This window comes from Bufo gargarizans, chromosome 3 (genome assembly GCF_014858855.1).
Source record: "Bufo gargarizans isolate SCDJY-AF-19 chromosome 3, ASM1485885v1, whole genome shotgun sequence".
Taxonomy (NCBI): domain Eukaryota; kingdom Metazoa; phylum Chordata; class Amphibia; order Anura; family Bufonidae; genus Bufo; species Bufo gargarizans.
Genome location: NC_058082.1, coordinates 218,150,541 through 218,170,274, shown reverse-complemented (window position 1 = coordinate 218,170,274; position 19,734 = coordinate 218,150,541).

Below are 19,734 nucleotides of genomic sequence, written 5' to 3'. Positions count from 1 at the left end.
TCTTGCTCCTCCCGTCTAGGACAGAAGATAAATCATTAGTAAATCAGACTAATTACCCCCCTATAAAGGGGTGCACACCCACTAAGTAGATTTGTGCTGTATCTGGTGCCACCGATTGAACATTTAACAGACAAGAGATTATTAAGGCTGTGATTTTAACCCCCCCCCCCTGTTTAATACTGCTTTTCAGATCCCTTTGTGTGTGCTGCCTGAAGGACGATAAGGAAAGTCTAAATTTGCTTACCAAAATGTATCTTTCCTTGAGTACAAAGGCAAATTTAGACTATCTATCTATCTATCTATCTATCTATCAACTGTCTGTCTATCTAATATCTATATATACCAAAATGATATGCAACTGACAATACTAGCTAATTCCTCAGTCAGATATTAAAAGGTGAGAACTTTGCCAATATCTTCCAGTCAGGAACATATCGGAGCCCCTCATGCACCACGTCACGGTGTCACAGCACGCATGGGGTCCTACCACTCAACTGCCCGTGGTGTGTGAACAGGATCTGAACAATGCTAGAGACCAACTCACAGCCAGACTCTCACATGCCTCCATAGTGGTATCACCAATGCACTGTGAGGTAGGATAAAGCTGTGAGCCGCACCCACAACAGACCATGTGACACAGAAGATACCAAGTGCAAAAGAATGTTACCAGCAAAATGAAGTGGCACATTCCATACATATAAGGACAAAAACTCACTGAACAAAGTGGCCTAAACGGGTAAAAATGCTCCAAACCCAGACACTGTAGCGTGTCTATAACCGGGGGAGCAATTCCTCCACATGAGGTCCGCAGACAACGGCAATACCCAGCAAAAAATGCGTACAATGGAGGATGCCGGGGCGGACCGCATGCACCACAAGGACATCTTACACAAAATGATACATTGTGCAGATGAAAAAAATATGTTCCTGACTGGAAGGTATTGGCAAAGTTCTCAGCTTTTAGCATCGGGCTGAGGAATTAGCTAGTATTGTCAGTTGCGTATCATTTTGGTGCATTTTTCGCAGTGATTTGTGTATGTATATTTTTTTCATCTGCACAATGTATCATTTTGTGTAAGATGTTCTTGTGGTGCATGTGGTCCGCCCCGGCATCCTCCATTGTACGCATTTTTTGCTGGGGATTGCCGTTGTCTGCGGACCGCATGTGGAGGAATTGCTCCCCCAGTTATAGACACGCTACAGTGTCTGGGTTTGGAGCCTTTTCACCCGTTTAGGCTACTTTTTTCAGTGAGTTTTTTTAATAGCTATCTATCTATCATCTGTCTGTCTATCTATCTATCTATCTATCATCTATCTATCTATCTATCTATCTACCTATCTACCTATTTAAAGGGGTTTTTCAAGACTTTTCCGAGTAGATGATTGGGACGATTGAGCGATGAATGAGTCGTTTCTTGGTGTAGTGAACGTTTCAACAATGACCCTTTAGATGAGCCGATTATTGTTCACAAAATCGTCATTTCTGTCACATATTCCATCATTTGTAAAGCAGACTGTTGCACTTACACAAAGCAAAATTTGAGTGGCGTGCTTAATCACACCCACATCGTCCGTAATCGTGCGTGCAGTGAATGATTTATTTTTACACGTATAAAATCGTCAATGTCCAATGATAATTTTTGTGCCACACAAACGATCGAACCAACGACAAATCTACCGATTGTCGGTTGTTGCTCTGTTGTTCATTGTTTTTACACTTCTCAATAATCGTGCAGTTTTACTCGATTTAATGAGAATTTACATGATAATCAGCTCGTGTAAAGGTACCTTTACATACTGATGACCTATCCTGGATTGTTGGGGTCTGACACCCAGGAATCCCGCTGATCTGCTGTTTGAGAAGGGGCCTTCTCGCAGCTTTCCCCAGGCCGAGTGATGACACATTCATCCGTCACATGGCCTAGGCAAAGCTCTATGCAATGTCCAGCGCTGTGCTTGGTGAGCAGAGAGAGGGCCACGGCTCTCACAGTAACACCATTGCCTTCTCAAATAGTTGATCGGAGGGCCCCCAAGTAGTGTTAGGCGCGAATATTCGAATAGCAAATATTAATCGCGAATATCGGCACTTCGAGAATTCGCTAATATTTTGAAAATAGTGATATATATTTGTATTTTCAAATATTTTAGATTTTTTTTCATGTAAACCCATGATCCCTTCCTGCTTCTTGCTTGTGGGCCAATGAGAAGGCTGCAATGTTTTGTCTGAGCTTAGCAACATCCCTAGCAACCAATAGGAAAGTTGCCTACCCCTTTACTATATAAGAACCTCCCCAGCAGCCATTTTCTGTAGTTTTATGGCATTCTGAGAGAGACAGCAGTGTCATTGTCTGTGCTTTCCACTCATTACATTAGATAGATAGTTAGATCTCTAGTTAGAAGTTAGATAGCTTATATATATAAGGTTACTTTAACATTCGCGTTTTGTGCGGATCCATCATGGATGGATCCGTTCAGATAATGCAGCCATCTGCATCCGTTCAGAACGGATCTGTTTGTATTATCTTTAACATAGCCAAGATGGATCCGTCTTGAACACCATTGAAAGTCAATGAAGGACGGATCCGTTTTCTATTGTGCCATACTGTGTCCATGAAAACAGATCCGCCCCCATTGACTTACATTGTGTGCCAGCCGTTTGGCTCAGTTTCATCAGATGATTTGGTGTCCGTTTCCAAAGCAGAATGGTGACTGAACTGATGCAAACTGATCCTTTTCCATTCAGAATCTATTAGGGCAAAACGGATCCGTTTTGGACTGCTTGTAAGAGCCCATGACTAGGGATGAGCGAACTCGAACTGTATAGTTCGGGTTCGTACCGAATTTTGGGGTGTCCGTGACACGGACCCGAACCCGGACATTTTCGTAAAAGTCCGGGTTCGGGTTCGGTGTTCGTCGCTTTCTTCGCGCTTTTGTGACGCTTTCTTGGCGCTTTTTGAAAGGCTGCAAAGCAGCCAATCAACAAGCGTCATACTACTTGCCCCAAGAGGCCATCACAGCCATGCCTACTATTGGCATGGCTGTGATTGGCCAGAGCACCATGTGACCCAGCCTCTATTTAAGCTGGAGTCACATAGCGCCGCCCGTCACTCTGCTCTGATTAGCGTAGGGAGAGGTTGCGGCTGCGACAGTAGGGCGAGATTAGGCAGATTAACTCCTCCAAAGGACTTGATTAACTGATCGATCTGCAGCTGTGGATCATTGAGCTGCTGATCCTCAATTGCTCACTGTTTTTAGGCTGCCCAGACCGTTTGTCAGTCACATTTTTCTGGGGTGATCGGCGGCCATTTTGCACAAGCTGCGACCAAGTGCATTTAACCCTCAATGGTGTGGTTGTTTTTTGGCTAAAGCCTACATCAGGGTGAAGCTGTCACACCAAGTGCATTTAACCAGCAATAGTCTGTTTATTTTTTGGCCATATACTACATCAGGGGCAAGCTGCGCCTGTCACCAAGTGCATTTAACCCTCAATGGTGCGTTTGTTTTTTGGCTAAAGCCTACATCAGGGTGAAGCTGTCACACCAAGTGCATTTAACCAGCAATAGTCTGTTTATTTTTTGGCCATATACTACATCAGGGGCAAGCTGCGCCCGTCACCAAGTGCATTTAACCCTCAGTAGTGTGGTTGGTCAAGCTATCACACCAAGTGCATTTAACCAGCAATAGTCTGTTCATTTTTTGGCCATATACTAAATCAGGGGCAAGCTGCGCCCGTCACCAAGTGCATTTAACCAGCAATAGTCTGTTCATTTTTTGGCCATATACTACATCAGGGGCAAGCTGCGCCCGTCACCAAGTGCATTTAACCCTCAGTAGTGTGGTTGGTCAAGCTGTGACACCAAGTGCATTTAACCAGCAATAGTCTGTTCATTTTTTGGCCATATACTACATCAGGGGCAAGCTGCGCCCATCACCAAGTGCATTTAACCAGCAATAGTGTGGTTATTTTTTGGCCATATCCCAGTCTAATTCTGTCACTAAATCCATACCGGTCACCCAGCGCCTAAATACTAGGCCTCAAATTTATATCCCGCTAAATCTCTCGTTACCGCTGTCCTGTTGTGGCTGGGAAAGTTATTTAGTGTCCGTCAAAGCACATTTTTTGTTCTGGGTTGAAATACAATTCCCAATTTAGCAATTTCATAATTTAGTGGTTTCTGCTGTATCAGAGCTATTTGAAATCTATCCCTAAAAGGGTATATAATATTCAAGGTGCACATAGGGTCATTCAGAATAACTTCACACACCCGCTACTGTGCATTTCCAAGTCTAATTCTGTCACTAAACCCATACCTGTCACCCAGCGCCTAAATACTAGGCCTCAAATTCATATCCAGCTAAATCTGTCGTTAGTGCTGTAGCTGGGCGAGTTATTTAGTGTCCGTTCAAGCACATTTCTTGTTCTGGGTTGAAATACAATTCCCAATTTAGCAATTTCATAATTTAGTGGTTTCTGCTATATCAGAGCTATTTGAAATCTATCCCTAAAAGGGTAGATCATATTGAAGGTGCACATAGGGACATTCAGAATAACTTCACACACCCGCTACTGTGCATTTCCAAGTCTAATTCTGTCACTAAACCCATACCTGTCACCCAGCGCCTAAATACTAGGCCTCAAATTTATATCCAGCTAAATCTGTCCTTAGTGCTGTAGCTGGGCGAGTTATTTAGTGTCCGTTCAAGCACATTTCTTGTTCTGGGTTGAAATACAATTCCCAATTTAGCAATTTCATAATTTAGTGGTTTCTGCTATATCAGAGCTATTTGAAATCTATCCCTAAAAGGGTAGATCATATTGAAGGTGCACATAGGGACATTCAAAATAACTTCACACACCCGCTACTGTGCATTTCCAAGTCTAATTCTGTCACTAAACCCATACCTGTCACCCAGCGCCTAAATACTAGGCCTCAAATTTATATCCAGCTAAATCTGTCCTTAGTGCTGTAGCTGGGCGAGTTATTTAGTGTCCGTTCAAGCACATTTCTTGTTCTGGGTTGAAATACAATTCCCAATTTAGCAATTTCATAATTTAGTGGTTTCTGCTATATCAGAGCTATTTGAAATCTATCCCTAAAAGGGTATATAATATTCAAGGTGCACATTGGGTCATTCAGAATAACTTCACACACACCCGCTACTGTGTATTTCCAAGTCTAATTCTGTCACTAAACCCATACCTGTCACCCAGCGCCTAAATACTAGGCCTCAAATTTATATCCTGCTAAATCTCTCGTTAACGCTGTCCTGTTGTGGCTGGGAAAGTTATTTAGTGTCCGTCAAAGCACATTTTTTGTTCTGGGTTGAAATACAATTCCCAATTTAGCAATTTCATAATTTAGTGGTTTCTGCTATATCAGAGCTATTTGAAATCTATCCCTAAAAGGGTATATAATATTCAAGGTGCACATTGGGTCATTCAGAATAACTTCACACACACCCGCTACTGTGTATTTCTAAGTCTAATTCTGTCACTAAACCCATACCTGTCACCCAGCGCCTAAATACTAGGCCTCAAATTTATATCCTGCTAAATCTCTCGTTAACGCTGTCCTGTTGTGGCTGGGAAAGTTATTTAGTGTCCGTCAAAGCACATTTTTTGTTCTGGGTTGAAATACAATTCCCAATTTAGCAATTTCATAATTTAGTGGTTTCTGCTATATCAGAGCTATTTGAAATCTATCCCTAAAAGGGTAGATCATATTGAAGGTGCACATAGGGTCATTCAGAATAACTTCACACACCCGCTACTGTGCATTTCCAAGTCTAATTCTGTCACTAAACCCATACCTGTCACCCAGCGCCTAAATACTAGGCCTCAAATTCATATCCAGCTAAATCTGTCGTTAGTGCTGTAGCTGGGCGAGTTATTTAGTGTCCGTTCAAGCACATTTCTTGTTCTGGGTTGAAATACAATTCCCAATTTAGCAATTTCATAATTTAGTGGTTTCTGCTATATCAGAGCTATTTGAAATCTATCCCTAAAAGGGTAGATCATATTGAAGGTGCACATAGGGACATTCAGAATAACTTCACACACCCGCTACTGTGCATTTCCAAGTCTAATTCTGTCACTAAACCCATACCTGTCACCCAGCGCCTAAATACTAGGCCTCAAATTTATATCCAGCTAAATCTGTCCTTAGTGCTGTAGCTGGGCGAGTTATTTAGTGTCCGTTCAAGCACATTTCTTGTTCTGGGTTGAAATACAATTCCCAATTTAGCAATTTCATAATTTAGTGGTTTCTGCTATATCAGAGCTATTTGAAATCTATCCCTAAAAGGGTATATAATATTCAAGGTGCACATTGGGTCATTCAGAATAACTTCACACACACCCGCTACTGTGTATTTCCAAGTCTAATTCTGTCACTAAACCCATACCTGTCACCCAGCGCCTAAATACTAGGCCTCAAATTTATATCCTGCTAAATCTCTCGTTAACGCTGTCCTGTTGTGGCTGGGAAAGTTATTTAGTGTCCGTCAAAGCACATTTTTTTTTCTGGGTTGAAATACAATTCCCAATTTAGCAATTTCATAATTTAGTGGTTTCTGCTATATCAGAGCTATTTGAAATCTATCCCTAAAAGGGTATATAATATTCAAGGTGCACATTGGGTCATTCGGAATAACTTCACACACACCCGCTACTGTGTATTTCTAAGTCTAATTCTGTCACTAAACCCATACCTGTCACCCAGCGCCTAAATACTAGGCCTCAAATTTATATCCTGCTAAATCTCTCGTTAACGCTGTCCTGTTGTGGCTGGGAAAGTTATTTAGTGTCCGTCAAAGCACATTTTTTGTTCTGGGTTGAAATACAATTCCCAATTTAGCAATTTCATAATTTAGTGGTTTCTGCTATATCAGAGCTATTTGAAATCTATCCCTAAAAGGGTATATAATATTCAAGGTGCACATTGGGTCATTCAGAATAACTTCACACACACCCGCTACTGTGTATTTCTAAGTCTAATTCTGTCACTAAACCCATACCTGTCACCCAGCGCCTAAATACTAGGCCTCAAATTTATATCCTGCTAAATCTCTCGTTAACGCTGTCCTGTTGTGGCTGGGAAAGTTATTTAGTGTCCGTCAAAGCACATTTTTTGTTCTGGGTTGAAATACAATTCCCAATTTAGCAATTTCATAATTTAGTGGTTTCTGCTATATCAGAGCTATTTGAAATCTATCCCTAAAAGGGTATATAATATTCAAGGTGCACATTGGGTCATTCAGAACAACTTCACACACACCCGCTACTGTGTATTTCTAAGTCTAATTCTGTCACTAAACCCATACCTGTCACCCAGCGCCTAAATACTAGGCCTCAAATTTATATCCTGCTAAATCTCTCGTTAACGCTGTCCTGTTGTGGCTGGGAAAGTTATTTAGTGTCCGTCAAAGCACATTTTTTGTTCTGGGTTGAAATACAATTCCCAATTTAGCAATTTCATAATTTAGTGGTTTCTGCTATATCAGAGCTATTTGAAATCTATCCCTAAAAGGGTATATAATATTCAAGGTGCACATTGGGTCATTCAGAATAACTTCACACACACCCGCTACTGTGTATTTCTAAGTCTAATTCTGTCACTAAACCCATACCTGTCACCCAGCGCCTAAATACTAGGCCTCAAATTTATATCCTGCTAAATCTCTCGTTAACGCTGTCCTGTTGTGGCTGGGAAAGTTATTTAGTGTCCGTCAAAGCACATTTTTTGTTCTGGGTTGAAATACAATTCCCAATTTAGCAATTTCATAATTTAGTGGTTTCTGCTATATCAGAGCTATTTGAAATCTATCCCTAAAAGGGTATATAATATTCAAGGTGCACATTGGGTCATTCAGAATAACTTCACACACACACGCTTCTGTGCATTTCCAAGTCTAATTCTGTCACTAAATCCATACCGGTCACCCAGCGCCTAAATACTAGGCCTCAAATTTATATCCTGCTAAATCTCTCGTTAACGCTGTCCTGTTGTGGCTGGGAAAGTTATTTAGTGTCCGTCAAAGCACATTTTTTGTTCTGGGTTGAAATACAATTCCCAATTTAGCAATTTCATAATTTAGTGGTTTCTGCTATATCAGAGCTATTTGAAATCTATCCCTAAAAGGGTATATAATATTCAAGGTGCACATTGGGTCATTCAGAATAACTTCACACACACACGCTTCTGTGCATTTCCAAGTCTAATTCTGTCACTAAATCCATACCGGTCACCCAGCGCCTAAATACTAGGCCTCAAATTTATATCCCGCTGAATTTGAATACAATACATTGGGCCAAATAATATATTTGTTGTTGTGGTGAACCATAACAATGAGAAAAACATCTAGTAAGGGACGCGGACGTGGACATGGTCGTGGTGGTGTTAGTGGACCCTCTGGTGCTGGGAGAGGACGTGGCCGTTCTGCCACATCCACACGTCCTAGTGTACCAACTACCTCAGGTCCCAGTAGCCGCCAGAATTTACAGCGATATATGGTGGGGCCCAATGCCGTTCTAAGGATGGTAAGGCCTGAGCAGGTACAGGCATTAGTCAATTGGGTGGCCGACAGTGGATCCAGCACGTTCACATTATCTCCCACCCAGTCTTCTGCAGAAAGCGCACAGATGGCGCCTGAAAACCAACCCCATCAGTCTGTCACATCACCCCCATGCATACCAGGGAAACTGTCTCAGCCTCAAGTTATGCAGCAGTCTCTTATGCTGTTTGAAGACTCCGCTGGCAGGGTTTCCCAAGGGCATCCACCTAGCCCTTCCCCAGCGGTGAAAGACATAGAATGCACTGACGCACAACCACTTATGTTTCCTGATGATGAGGACATGGGAATACCACCTCAGCATGTCTCTGATGATGACGAAACACAGGTGCCAACTGCTGCGTCTTTCTGCAGTGTGCAGACTGAACAGGAGGTCAGGGATCAAGACTGGGTGGAAGACGATGCAGGGGACGATGAGGTCCTAGACCCCACATGGAATGAAGGTCGTGCCACTGACTTTCACAGTTCGGAGGAAGAGGCAGTGGTGAGACCGAGCCAACAGCGTAGCAAAAGAGGGAGCAGTGGGCAAAAGCAGAACACCCGCCGCCAAGAGACTCCGCCTGCTACTGACCGCCGCCATCTGGGACCGAGCACCCCAAAGGCAGCTTCAAGGAGTTCCCTGGCATGGCACTTCTTCAAACAATGTGCTGACGACAAGACCCGAGTGGTTTGCACGCTGTGCCATCAGAGCCTGAAGCGAGGCATTAACGTTCTGAACCTGAGCACAACCTGCATGACCAGGCACCTGCATGCAAAGCATGAACTGCAGTGGAGTAAACACCTTAAAACCAAGGAAGTCACTCAGGCTCCCCCTGCTACCTCTTCTGCTGCTGCCGCCTCGGCCTATTCTGCTGCTGCCGCCTCGGCCTCTTCCTCCGCCTCTGGAGGAACGTTGGCACCTGCCGCCCAGCAAACAGGGGATGTACCACCAACACCACCACCACCACCTCCGTCACCAAGCGTCTCAACCATGTCACACGCCAGCGTTCAGCTCTCCATCTCACAAACATTTGATAGAAAGCGTAAATTCCCACCTAGCCACCCTCGATCCCTGGCCCTGAATGCCAGCATTTCTAAACTACTGGCCTATGAAATGCTGTCATTTAGGCTGGTGGACACAGACAGCTTCAAACAGCTCATGTCGCTTGCTGTCCCACAGTATGTTGTTCCCAGCCGGCACTACTTCTCCAAGAGAGCCGTGCCTTCCCTGCACAACCAAGTATCCGATAAAATCAAGTGTGCACTGCGCAACGCCATCTGTAGCAAGGTCCACCTAACCACAGATACGTGGACCAGTAAGCACGGCCAGGGACGCTATATCTCCCTAACTGCACACTGGGTAAATGTAGTGGCAGCTGGGCCCCAAGCGGAGAGCTGTTTGGCGCACGTCCTTCCGCCGCCAAGGATCGCAGGGCAACATTCTTTGCCTCCTGTTGCCACCTCCTCCTTCTCGGCTTCCTCCTCCTCTTCTTCCACCTGCTCATCCAGTCAGCCACACACCTTCACCACCAACTTCAGCACAGCCCGGGGTAAACGTCAGCAGGCCATTCTGAAACTCATATGTTTGGGGGACAGGCCCCACACCGCACAGGAGTTGTGGCGGGGTATTGAACAACAGACCGACGAGTGGTTGCTGCCGGTGAGCCTCAAGCCCGGCCTGGTGGTGTGTGATAATGGGCGAAATCTCGTTGCAGCTCTGGGACTAGCCAATTTGACGCACATCCCTTGCTTGGCGCATGTGCTGAATTTGGTGGTGCAGAAGTTCATTCACAACTACCCCGACATGTCAGAGCTGCTGCATAAAGTGCGGGCCGTCTGTTCGCGCTTCCGGCGTTCACATCCTGCTGCTGCTCGCCTGTCTGCGCTACAGCGTAACTTCGGCCTTCCCGCTCACCGCCTCATATGCGATGTGCCCACCAGGTGGAACTCCACCTTGCACATGCTGGACAGACTGTGCGAGCAGCAGCAGGCCATAGTGGAGTTTCAGCTGCAGCACGCACGGGTCAGTCGCACTACAGAACAGCACCACTTCACCACCAATGACTGGGCCTCCATGCGAGACCTGTGTGCCCTGTTGCGCTGTTTCGAGTACTCCACCAACATGGCCAGTGGCGATGACACCGTTATCAGCGTTACAATACCACTTCTATGTCTCCTTGAGAAAACACTTAGGGCGATGATGGAAGAGGAGGTGGCCCAGGAGGAGGAGGAGGAGGAGGAAGAGGGGTCATTTTTAGCACTTTCAGGCCAGTCTCTTCGAAGTGACTCAGAGGGAGGTTTTTGGCAACAGCAGAGGCCAGGTACAAATGTGGCCAGCCAGGGCCCACTACTGGAGGACGAGGAGGACGAGGATGAGGAGGAGGTGGAGGAGGATGAGGATGAAGCATGGTCACAGCGGGGTGGCACCCAACGCAGCTCGGGTCCATCACTGGTGCGTGGCTGGGGGGAAAGGCAGGACGATGACGATACGCCTCCCACAGAGGACAGCTTGTCCTTACCCCTGGGCAGCCTGGCACACATGAGCGACTACATGCTGCAGTGCCTGCGCAACGACAGCAGAGTTGCCCACATTTTAACCTGTGCGGACTACTGGGTTGCCACCCTGCTGGATCCACGCTACAAAGACAATGTGCCCACCTTACTTCCTGCACTGGAGCGTGATAGGAAGATGCGCGAGTACAAGCGCACGTTGGTAGACGCGCTACTGAGAGCATTCCCAAATGTCACAGGGGAACAAGTGGAAGCCCAAGGCCAAGGCAGAGGAGGAGCAAGAGGTCGCCAAGGCAGCTGTGTCACGGCCAGCTCCTCTGAGGGCAGGGTTAGCATGGCAGAGATGTGGAAAACTTTTGTCAACACGCCACAGCTAACTGCACCACCACCTGATACGCAACGTGTTAGCAGGAGGCAACATTTCACTAACATGGTGGAACAGTACGTGTGCACACCCCTCCACGTACTGACTGATGGTTCGGCCCCATTCAACTTCTGGGTCTCTAAATTGTCCACGTGGCCAGAGCTAGCCTTTTATGCCTTGGAGGTGCTGGCCTGCCCGGCAGCCAGCGTTTTGTCTGAACGTGTATTCAGCACGGCAGGGGGCGTCATTACAGACAAACGCAGCCGCCTGTCTACAGCCAATGTGGACAAGCTGACGTTCATAAAAATGAACCAGGCATGGATCCCACAGGACCTGTCCGTCCCTTGTCCAGATTAGACATTAACTACCTCCCCATAACCATATATTATTGGACTCCAGGGCACTTCCTCATTCAATCCTATTTTTATTTTCATTTTACCATTATATTGCGAGGCTACCCAAAGTTGAATGAACCTCTCCTCGGCCTGTGTGCTAGGCCTAAATATATGCCAATGGACTGTTGCAGTGGTGGCTGACATGAAGCCTGATTCTCTGCTATGACATGCAGACTAATTCTCTGCTGACATGAAGCCAGATTGTCTGTTACGGGACCTCTCTCCTCTGCCTGGGTGCTGGGCCTAAATTTATGACAATGGACTGTTGCAGTGGTGGCTGACGTGAAGCCTGATTCTCTGCTATGACATGCAGACTGATTCTCTGCTGACATGAAGCCAGATTGTCTGTTACGGGACCTCTCTGCTCTGCCTGTGTGCTAGGCCTAAATATATGCCAATGGACTGTTGCAGTGGTGGGTGACGTGAAGCCTCATTCTCTGCTATGACATGCAGACTGATTCTCTGCTGACATGAAGCCAGATCGTCTGTTACGGGACCTCTCTGCTCTGCCTGTGTGCTAGGCCTAAATATATGCCAATGGACTGTTGCAGTGGTGAATGACGTGAAGCCTCATTCTCTGCTATGACATGCAGACTGATTCTCTGCTGTCATGAAGCCAGATTGTCTGTTACGGGACCTCTCTGCTCTGCCTGTGTGCTAGGCCTAAATATATGCCAATGGACTGTTGCAGTGGTGGCTGACGTGAAGCCTCATTCTCTGCTATGACATGCAGACTAATTCTCTGCTGACATGAAGCCAGATTGTCTGTTACGGGACCTCTCTCCTCTGCCTGGGTGCTGGGCCTAAATTTATGACAATGGACTGTTGCAGTGGTGGCTGACGTGAAGCCTGATTCTCTGCTATGACATGCAGACTGATTCTCTGCTGACATGAAGCCAGATCCTCTGTTACGGGACCTCTCTCCTCTGCCTGGGTGCTGGGCCTAAATTTATGACAATGGACTGTTGCAGTGGTGGCTGACGTGAAGCCTGATTCTCTGCTATGACATGCAGACTGATTCTCTGCTGTCATGAAGCCAGATTGTCTGTTACGGGACCTCTCTGCTCTGCCTGTGTGCTAGGCCTAAATATATGCCAATGGACTGTTGCAGTGGTGGGTGACGTGAAGCCTCATTCTCTGCTATGACATGCAGACTGATTCTCTGCTGACATGAAGCCAGATTGTCTGTTACGGGACCTCTCTCCTCTGCCTGTGTGCTAGGCCTAAATATATGCCAATGGACTGTTGCAGTGGTGGCTGACGTGAAGCCTCATTCTCTGCTATGACATGCAGACTGATTCTCTGCTGACATGAAGCCAGATCGTCTGTTACGGGACCTCTCTGCTCTGCCTGTGTGCTAGGCCTAAATATATGCCAATGGACTGTTGCAGTGGTGGGTGACGTGAAGCCTCATTCTCTGCTATGACATGCAGACTGATTCTCTGCTGTCATGAAGCCAGATTGTCTGTTACGGGACCTCTCTGCTCTGCCTGTGTGCTAGGCCTAAATATATGCCAATGGACTGTTGCAGTGGTGGGTGACGTGAAGCCTCATTCTCTGCTATGACATGCAGACTGATTCTCTGCTGACATGAAGCCAGATTGTCTGTTACGGGACCTCTCTCCTCTGCCTGTGTGCTAGGCCTAAATATATGCCAATGGACTGTTGCAGTGGTGGCTGACGTGAAGCCTCATTCTCTGCTATGACATGCAGACTGATTCTCTGCTGACATGAAGCCAGATTCTCTGTTACGGGACCTCTCTCCTCTGCCTGTGTGTGTGCTGGGCCTAAATATATGCCAATGGACTGTTGCAGTGGTGGCTGACGTGAAGCCTCAATCTCTGCTATGACATGCAGACTGATTCTCTGCTGACATGAAGCCAGATTCTCTGTTACGGGACCTCTCTCCTCTGCCTGTGTGTGTGCTGGGCCTAAATATATGCCAATGGACTGTTGCAGTGGTGGCTGACGTGAAGCCTCATTCTCTGCTATGACATGCAGACTAATTCTCTGCTGACATGAAGACAGATTCTCTGTTACGGGACCTCCCTCCTCTGCCTGGGTGCTGGGCCTAAATATATGCCAATGGACTGTTGCAGTGGTGGCTGACGTGAAGCCTCATTCTCTGCTATGACATGCAGACTAATTCTCTGCTGACATGAAGCCAGATTGTCTGTTACGGGACCTCTCTCCTCTGCCTGGGTGCTGGGCCTAAATGTATGACAATGGACTGTTGCAGTGGTGGGTGACGTGAAGCCTCATTCTCTGCTATGACATGCAGACTGATTCTCTGCTGACATGAAGCCAGATCGTCTGTTACGGGACCTCTCTGCTCTGCCTGTGTGCTAGGCCTAAATATATGCCAATGGACTGTTGCAGTGGTGGGTGACGTGAAGCCTCATTCTCTGCTATGACATGCAGACTGATTCTCTGCTGTCATGAAGCCAGATTGTCTGTTACGGGACCTCTCTGCTCTGCCTGTGTGCTAGGCCTAAATATATGCCAATGGACTGTTGCAGTGGTGGCTGACGTGAAGCCTCATTCTCTGCTATGACATGCAGACTAATTCTCTGCTGACATGAAGCCAGATTGTCTGTTACGGGACCTCTCTCCTCTGCCTGGGTGCTGGGCCTAAATTTATGACAATGGACTGTTGCAGTGGTGGCTGACGTGAAGCCTGATTCTCTGCTATGACATGCAGACTGATTCTCTGCTGACATGAAGCCAGATCCTCTGTTACGGGACCTCTCTCCTCTGCCTGGGTGCTGGGCCTAAATTTATGACAATGGACTGTTGCAGTGGTGGCTGACGTGAAGCCTGATTCTCTGCTATGACATGCAGACTGATTCTCTGCTGTCATGAAGCCAGATTGTCTGTTACGGGACCTCTCTGCTCTGCCTGTGTGCTAGGCCTAAATATATGCCAATGGACTGTTGCAGTGGTGGGTGACGTGAAGCCTCATTCTCTGCTATGACATGCAGACTGATTCTCTGCTGACATGAAGCCAGATTGTCTGTTACGGGACCTCTCTCCTCTGCCTGTGTGTGTGCTGGGCCTAAATATATGCCAATGGACTGTTGCAGTGGTGGCTGACGTGAAGCCTCATTCTCTGCTATGACATGCAGACTAATTCTCTGCTGACATGAAGATAGATTCTCTGTTACGGGACCTCCCTCCTCTGCCTGGGTGCTGGGCCTAAATATATGCCAATGGACTGTTGCAGTGGTGGCTGACGTGAAGCCTCATTCTCTGCTATGACATGCAGACTAATTCTCTGCTGACATGAAGACAGATTCTCTGTTACGGGACCTCCCTCCTCTGCCTGGGTGCTGGGCCTAAATATATGCCAATGGACTGTTGCAGTGGTGGCTGACGTGAAGCCTCATTCTCTGCTATGACATGCAGACTGATTCTCTGCTGACATGAAGCCAGATTCTCTGTTACGGGACCTCTCTCCTCTGCCTGTGTGTGTGCTGGGCCTAAATATATGCCAATGGACTGTTGCAGTGGTGGCTGACGTGAAGCCTCATTCTCTGCTATGACATGCAGACTGATTCTCTGCTGACATGAAGCCAGATTCTCTGTTACGGGACCTCTCTCCTCTGCCTGTGTGTGTGCTGGGCCTAAATATATGCCAATGGACTGTTGCAGTGGTGGCTGACGTGAAGCCTCATTCTCTGCTATGACATGCAGACTGATTCTCTGCTGACATGAAGCCAGATTCTCTGTTACGGGACCTCTCTCCTCTGCCTGTGTGTGTGCTGGGCCTAAATATATGCCAATGGACTGTTGCAGTGGTGGCTGACGTGAAGCCTCATTCTCTGCTATGACATGCAGACTAATTCTCTGCTGACATGAAGACAGATTCTCTGTTACGGGACCTCTCTCCTCTGCCTGGGTGCCGGGGCCTAAATATCTGAGAATGGACTGTTCCAGTGGTGGGTGACGGGAAGCCAGATTCTCTGCTATGGAACCTCTCTCCAATTGATTTTGGTTAATTTTTATTTATTTAATTTTTATTTTAATTCATTTCCCTATCCACATTTGTTTGCAGGGGATTTACCTACATGTTGCTGCCTTTTGCAGCCCTCTAGCTCTTTCCTGGGCTGTTTTACAGCCTTTTTAGTGCCGAAAAGTTCGGGTCCCCATTGACTTCAATGGGGTTCGGGTTCGGGACGAAGTTCGGATCGGGTTCGGATCCCGAACCCGAACATTTCCGGGATGTTCGGCCGAACTTCTCGAACCCGAACATCCAGGTGTTCGCTCAACTCTACCCATGACGGATCTCACAAACGGAAACCAAAACGCCAGTGTGAAATTAGCCTCATACAGATAGTTATTGGAAGATAGTCAGTGTAGGTTATATCCTGATATAGTGTAGCTAATAGGTTCTGCTGTCCATACATACATGCTACAGACATAGTGCTGTGATGTCACAAGTTCACAACAATACTTACTGCACCAATCAGTAATATGCAGCAGACTTTCTAAAATGTGAAGTTTCACGTATTGCGCCAAATTAATTGCCAATTAGTGCAAGCATGAATATATTGGAGCACTCCATCTGCATATAAAGCTATTGTAATGTTCTTCCGTGCCAACCATTTTCTCCAGTCTCAGGAAACTCCTAGCAGCTTGGAAAATGTAGCAAAAGTGACCCAAGAAATCAAGAAAATATTAGCAAATTCTCGAATTCACGAATATATGACAAATATTCTACAAAATATTAACGAAATATCACAAATTTGAATATTGCCCTTGCCGCTCATCACTAGTACTCAGGTGTCGGACCCCACCAATCAGAGCATGGGTCATCAGTATTTAAATCTGAGAAAACCCTTTTAATCTATCTATCTATCTATCTATCTATCTATCTATCTAATATCTATCTATCTATCTATCTCTCTATTATCTATCTAATATCTATCTATCTATCTATCTATCTATTTACCTATTATCTATCTAATATCTATCATCTAGCTATTTATCCATTATCCATCTAATATCTATCTATTATCTATCTGTTATCTATCTATCTATCTATCTATCTATCTATCTATCTCTCTATTATCTATCTAATATCTATCTATCTATCTATCTATCTATTTACCTATTATCTATCTAATATCTATCATCTATCTATCTATCTATCTATTATCCATCTAATATCTATCTATCTATCTATTTACCTATTATCTATCTAATATCTATCATCTATCTATTTATCTATTATCCATCTAATATCTATTTATTATCTATCTGTTATCTATCTATCTATCTATCTATCTATTATCTATCTAATATCTTATCTATTAGCGAGCGAGCAGCGCGAGGGAGCGAGAGCGAAGAGCGAGCGAGCGAGCGAAGAGCGAGCGGCGAGGAGCGAGCGAGAAGAGAAGCGGGAGCGAGCGAGCGACGAGCGAGCGAGGGAGCGAGAGCGAGCGCGAGCGAGGCGAGCGAGAGAGCGAGCGAAGAGAGAGCGAGGGGGAGCGAGCGAAGAGCGATCGCGAGCGCGCGAGCGAGGAGCGAGCGAAGAGCGAGCGGCGAGCAAGAGAGAGCGAGAGAGCGATCGATCGATCGAGCGACGAGTAGCTATCGAGAAGCATAATATCGATCTATAGCTATCTATCTATCTATCTACTACTATCTATCTATCGTATAATCTATTATCTATCTATCTATCTATCTATCTATCTATCTATCTATCTATCTATCTATCATCTATCTATATTTATATGTCCCTCTTTTCTTGTCTATCAACTGCAATACAATGCTGCATTTTCTCAGTATCAGCTGCATAGTTTTCATTATTTGGCTACTAGTCCAATTGGAGCATAATGTTGTAAGATATCTGCATTCATTGGGATGATTTGCCCTAGTGGAAATCATCCTCGATGGCTGCAGATATGGCTTAGAAGCATTAGTGTATGTGTATTTTCTTGCAGTGTAGTTTATTATAAGCTAAGATTGCAGCATTTCATCAGAATAAATCTAAAGCATATCCTAACTCTGTCAAAACCGAGGGAACAAATTTACAGCTTCTGGATAATCATTATTGACTGACTCTCCTGGTTGTTACCAATTATTCTTAGATGTATGGGCAGCCTGTGTATGAAAGATCTGCTTTCATTTCAGAAACAGCGCCACTGTTGTCCATTGACCTCTTTTGGTATTGCAGCTCGGTCACCTCTCTCGCATTGTCACCCAGCCAATTGAATCCTCGAGTGTACAGGGGAATAAGAGAGCCAGCATTGGTTAAGAGCAATCTCATGTGTTTAGTTAGTTTTAAAGCCGAAACGAGAACACAAATGATAGATCTGAACTACTATTGATTTTCTGTGAAGTGTTTGCTGCGTTTGGCAAGTTGATATTCAAAATGCTTCCTGTTGTGTCTGCGGCAATAACTGTATAGTAAACTAGGCAGCGATAATAGCTGTTATGTTAGTTTGAATCCCACTGCAATGGTTTTATGCATGTTACAAGGAAAACAATGCTGTTTTATGTGGATGAATCATACGCATCAATGTTATAGGTAATTTGCATGAATGTGTGTAAAAGCGATTAGCACAATTTGTAATTCTTCAGGATTTGTCGAGTTTTGTTGCAGTGCGGCTCGTGGACTAAATTGCAGGATGTTAGTGCTTAGGGAATTACTCTGTCGAGGGAACCCTGCCCTTGTTAAAGTTCACCTCTTTTCAGTGCAGAGGTCAAATCTTATTAAAAGGTTCATGCTCTTGAACTGTGATATCCCCCTGAGGCCTGCCGTGGAACAGAGTGGTGGACGGATGAAGCAGAAATACCATTCTTCAATATAAAAAAAATCTTTATCAGTCTTAATGAATTGCTAGGACAGGGGAGCTACGCTTAGTCCTCTCTTCCTCCAGTAGACACAGCAGAACAGTTGGATATTCATCACTCGGAGAGAGGTAGAGTTGTAAGCGATTAGTGATAAATACCTTAACAGCGTTGTAAGTGTTTCACTTTGCCAGGCCAATCTATGGTGTTCGTGGATCAATACAGTTATTTCAGAGCAACTCATTTACACCTTGTTAATGCAAGATTCAATGAGTGGCAGTATATCACCCAATGCATATCACATGCAACCCTACTCCTGTCTTGAACAATTCTCGGAAGTTATCTGCAGATGTACAAGAAATGCTCCAAAAGAATGGTGCAGGATTTAGGGAGACATTGGTTATCTACTGCAGAAATAAAATGGTGGTAGTCCAGCTTCTAAAAAGTTGTTCTTTATTTCACGCTTTATTTCATGCTGTAAAAAAGTTCCATATACAAGACAGGCAAGCGGTCTACGCGTTTCGGACCTATGTATCACGGTCCTTACTCATGACAATGCTGCCATAGACTCGTGCTCCCTATGAATCAAACTCCCGCCAATCCAATTCAGAGTACAGGATCACGTGGTCAGGGCCGGTGCTTCCATAGAGGAAATAGGGGCAATTGCCCCCGGGCCCCTAACTCCTTAGGGGCCCCTAGCGCCGGCCGCAAGTAACCACTATTCTATAATTCTATTTCTTTCTGTGTGGGACAGGACAGTGTGGCGGCGCTGCAGTGCTAATAATAACCCTGCAGGAGTCCTAGGCGGGCGGTCCGGTCTGGAGTAATGTAATTAAACTGGAGAGCCCCCCCCCCCCCCCCCCGCCGGTGGCCGCTCTGCCTGCGCTGTCTGTCTCTTTAAGAGACTCGAGAGCAGTGGTTAAAGTCAGCAAGTGTCATGTAGGGGGGCCCCTTATTGTTTTTCGCCCCAGGGCCCCATTTCACCTAGAACCGGCCCTGCACGTGGTTCATAGGAATCAAGAGAAACCTGGATTAAACGACCCTTAAAAGTTAACACTATATGTGCCAAAAAGGAAAGAAAAAGAAAAAAACACAATACAACATGGAGTCGTTTAAAAA